This window comes from Trifolium pratense, unplaced genomic scaffold (assembly GCF_020283565.1).
Source record: "Trifolium pratense cultivar HEN17-A07 unplaced genomic scaffold, ARS_RC_1.1 scaffold_117, whole genome shotgun sequence".
NCBI lineage: Eukaryota > Viridiplantae > Streptophyta > Magnoliopsida > Fabales > Fabaceae > Trifolium > Trifolium pratense.
This window is the reverse complement of record NW_025721018.1, coordinates 27,501-32,500: the sequence shown is the minus strand read 5'-3', so window position 1 is coordinate 32,500 and position 5,000 is coordinate 27,501.

The window sequence follows — 5,000 nt, the reverse complement described above, 5'->3', positions numbered from 1 at the left end:
TGACCGTGGCCAAGTAATAAAGATCAAATTCCATGCCTATGCCAAGTTGGACCAAGGCCCCGTCTCGTTTTGCTATAAGCAAGGGCGTGGCAAGGCACGCGGGGGGCCAAAAAATCAAAGTGCTCCGAAATGCACACGGGGGTGTCAAGCAACCTCCATGTACCGTGGCATGACCGTGGCCAAGTAATAAAGATCAAATTCCATGCCTATGCCAAGTTGGACCAAGGCCCCGTCTCGTTTTGCTATAAGCAAGGGCGTGGCAAGGCACGCGGGGGGCCAAAAAATCAAAGTGCTCCGAAATGCACACGGGGGTGTCAAGCAACCTCCATGTACCGTGGCATGACCGTGGCCAAGTAATAAAGATCAAATTCCATGCCTATGCCAAGTTGGACCAAGGCCCCGTCTCGTTTTGCTATAAGCAAGGGCGTGGCAAGGCACGCGGGGGGCCAAAAAATCAAAGTGCTCCGAAAATGCACACGGGGGTGTCAAGCAACCTCCATGTACCGTGGCATGACCGTGGCCAAGTAATAAAGATCAAATTCCATGCCTATGCCAAGTTGGACCAAGGCCCCGTCTCGTTTTGCTATAAGCAAGGGCGTGGCAAGGCACGCGGGGGGCCAAAAAATCAAAGTGCTCCGAAATGCACACGGGGGTGTCAAGCAACCTCCATGTACCGTGGCATGACCGTGGCCAAGTAATAAAGATCAAATTCCATGCCTATGCCAAGTTGGACCAAGGCCCCGTCTCGTTTTGCTATAAGCAAGGGCGTGGCAAGGCACGCGGGGGGCCAAAAAATCAAAGTGCTCCGAAAATGCACACGGGGGTGTCAAGCAACCTCCATGTACCGTGGCATGACCGTGGCCAAGTAATAAAGATCAAATTCCATGCCTATGCCAAGTTGGACCAAGGCCCCGTCTCGTTTTGCTATAAGCAAGGGCGTGGCAAGGCACGCGGGGGGCCAAAAAATCAAAGTGCTCCGAAATGCACACGGGGGTGTCAAGCAACCTCCATGTACCGTGGCATGACCGTGGCCAAGTAATAAAGATCAAATTCCATGCCTATGCCAAGTTGGACCAAGGCCCCGTCTCGTTTTGCTATAAGCAAGGGCGTGGCAAGGCACGCGGGGGGCCAAAAAATCAAAGTGCTCCGAAAATGCACACGGGGGTGTCAAGCAACCTCCATGTACCGTGGCATGACCGTGGCCAAGTAATAAAGATCAAATTCCATGCCTATGCCAAGTTGGACCAAGGCCCCGTCTCGTTTTGCTATAAGCAAGGGCGTGGCAAGGCACGCGGGGGGCCAAAAAATCAAAGTGCTCCGAAAATGCACACGGGGGTGTCAAGCAACCTCCATGTACCGTGGCATGACCGTGGCCAAGTAATAAAGATCAAATTCCATGCCTATGCCAAGTTGGACCAAGGCCCCGTCTCGTTTTGCTATAAGCAAGGGCGTGGCAAGGCACGCGGGGGGCCAAAAAATCAAAGTGCTCCGAAAATGCACACGGGGGTGTCAAGCAACCTCCATGTACCGTGGCATGACCGTGGCCAAGTAATAAAGATCAAATTCCATGCCTATGCCAAGTTGGACCAAGGCCCCGTCTCGTTTTGCTATAAGCAAGGGCGTGGCAAGGCACGCGGGGGGCCAAAAAATCAAAGTGCTCCGAAAATGCACACGGGGGTGTCAAGCAACCTCCATGTACCGTGGCATGACCGTGGCCAAGTAATAAAGATCAAATTCCATGCCTAGGCCAAGTTGGACCAAGGCCCCGTCTCGTTTTGCTATAAGCAAGGGCGTGGCAAGGCACGCGGGGGGCCAAAAAATCAAAGTGCTCCGAAAATGCACACGGGGGTGTCAAGCAACCTCCATGTACCGTGGCATGACCGTGGCCAAGTAATAAAGATCAAATTCCATGCCTATGCCAAGTTGGACCAAGGCCCCGTCTCGTTTTGCTATAAGCAAGGGCGTGGCAAGGCACGCGGGGGGCCAAAAAATCAAAGTGCTCCAAATGCACACGGGGGTGTCAAGCAACCTCCATGTACCGTGGCATGACCGTGGCCAAGTAATAAAGATCAAATTCCATGCCTATGCCAAGTTGGACCAAGGCCCCGTCTCGTTTTGCTATAAGCAAGGGCGTGGCAAGGCACGCGGGGGGCCAAAAAATCAAAGTGCTCCGAAAATGCACACGGGGGTGTCAAGCAACCTCCATGTACCGTGGCATGACCGTGGCCAAGTAATAAAGATCAAATTCCATGCCTATGCCAAGTTGGACCAAGGCCCCGTCTCGTTTTGCTATAAGCAAGGGCGTGGCAAGGCACGCGGGGGGCCAAAAAATCAAAGTGCTCCGAAATGCACACGGGGGTGTCAAGCAACCTCCATGTACCGTGGCATGACCGTGGCCAAGTAATAAAGATCAAATTCCATGCCTATGCCAAGTTGGACCAAGGCCCCGTCTCGTTTTGCTATAAGCAAGGGCGTGGCAAGGCACGCGGGGGGCCAAAAAATCAAAGTGCTCCGAAATGCACACGGGGGTGTCAAGCAACCTCCATGTACCGTGGCATGACCGTGGCCAAGTAATAAAGATCAAATTCCATGCCTATGCCAAGTTGGACCAAGGCCCCGTCTCGTTTTGCTATAAGCAAGGGCGTGGCAAGGCACGCGGGGGGCCAAAAAATCAAAGTGCTCCGAAATGCACACGGGGGTGTCAAGCAACCTCCATGTACCGTGGCATGACCGTGGCCAAGTAATAAAGATCAAATTCCATGCCTATGCCAAGTTGGACCAAGGCCCCATCTCGTTTTGCTATAAGCAAGGGCGTGGCAAGGCACGCGGGGGGCCAAAAAATCAAAGTGCTCCAAAATGCACACGGGGGTGTCAAGCAACCTCCATGTACCGTGGCATGACCGTGGCCAAGTAATAAAGATCAAATTCCATGCCTATGCCAAGTTGGACCAAGGCCCCGTCTCGTTTTGCTATAAGCAAGGGCGTGGCAAGGCACGCGGGGGGCCAAAAAATCAAAGTGCTCCGAAAATGCACACGGGGGTGTCAAGCAACCTCCATGTACCGTGGCATGACCGTGGCCAAGTAATAAAGATCAAATTCCATGCCTATGCCAAGTTGGACCAAGGCCCCGTCTCGTTTTGCTATAAGCAAGGGCGTGGCAAGGCACGCGGGGGGCCAAAAAATCAAAGTGCTCCGAAATGCACACGGGGGTGTCAAGCAACCTCCATGTACCGTGGCATGACCGTGGCCAAGTAATAAAGATCAAATTCCATGCCTATGCCAAGTTGGACCAAGGCCCCGTCTCGTTTTGCTATAAGCAAGGGCGTGGCAAGGCACGCGGGGGGCCAAAAAATCAAAGTGCTCCGAAATGCACACGGGGGTGTCAAGCAACCTCCATGTACCGTGGCATGACCGTGGCCAAGTAATAAAGATCAAATTCCATGCCTATGCCAAGTTGGACCAAGGCCCCGTCTCGTTTTGCTATAAGCAAGGGCGTGGCAAGGCACGCGGGGGGCCAAAAAATCAAAGTGCTCCGAAAATATTTTTCCACTTTCCAGTCCACTTATACATATTATGTGCAGTGTGCACACAAGACACCTTCCCAAAATTCGACTTATATGAGGCGTTTTACGTCAAATCCGCCTATTTTCGGCGTTTCGGCCGAAAAATCAAAATAAATCGAAACTTCCTCGGAATGCTTAGCGACTTTCCAGTCCACTTATACATATTGTGTGCAGTGTGCACACAAGACACCTTCCCAAAATTCGACTTATATGAGGCGTTTTACGTCAAATCCGCCTATTTTCGGCGTTTCGGCCGAAAAATCAAAATAAATCGAAAATTCCTCGGAATGCTTAGCCACTTTCCAGTCCACTTATACATATTGTGTGGAGTGTGCACACAAGACACCGTCTCAAAATTCGACTTCTAGGCGGCGTTTTACGTCAAATCCGCCTTTTTTCGAGTTTTCGGCCAAAAAATCAAACTCAATCGAAACTTCGTCGGATCGCTTAGCCACTTTCCAGTCCACTTATACTTATTGTGTGGGGTGTGCACAAAAAAAACGAAGTCAAAATTCGACTTCTAGGTTGTTTTTTACGTGGTATCCGCCCTTTGCGAAGTTTCGGCCGAAAAATTCGTAATTAATTCATCCGACATCGGAATATTACGATTCTTTCGTGGTTTTGCTTGTTTTAATGTCCCTAACAACCATAAAAAAATTCAAAAAAAAATTCGTCTTCTAGGTCCACTTTTAAGCACTTTTAAAAACTTATGGATACAGGGAAAAAAGTGCACTTTTTCTACAAAACTGAAAATGGCCTTCCAGTCATATATAGGGGGAGGGTGGGTGTGGGGGTAGGCTCGGCAGGCACGGGGCGCGCCTATGGGCACAGCAGGCAAGCAAAAACTACGTCTTAACGTGTTTTCCCCTGCAATTTCGTTGCTCTTTTCATCATTTCAATCAAATTCATGGACATTCTTGATGGAATTCGATCAAAAAATTGAAATTTGGATGAATTTGTGAGGAAATTGGTGATGATCATGCTGTTCTTGGCTTGGGCAGGCCTTGGCTGGCATTGGGCATGGTAAGCACGTATTTGTGCATAACTCCCACCCTCGTGGGTGGGATTGCCTGGCTTTTGCTTGGCAATAAGGTTGTTGCTGTCCCGACTCGGTGACCCTCTCGTGGGAATGCATGGGCTTGCCGTGCTTTTGCTTGTGGCAAGAAAATTGTGCCAATGTTGCTACTCGGTAAACTGTTCTTGGTGATGATCATGCTGTTCTTGGCTTGGGCAGGCCTTGGCTTGCATTGGGCATGGATAGCATGGTAAGCACATATTTGTGCATAGCTCCCACCCTCGTGGGTGGGATTGCCTGGCTTTTGCTTGGCAATAAGGTTGTTGTTGTCCCGACTCGGTGACCCTCTCGTGGGAATGCATGGGCTTGCCGTGCTTTTGCTTGTGGCAAGAAAATTGTGCCAATGTTGCTACTCGGTAAAC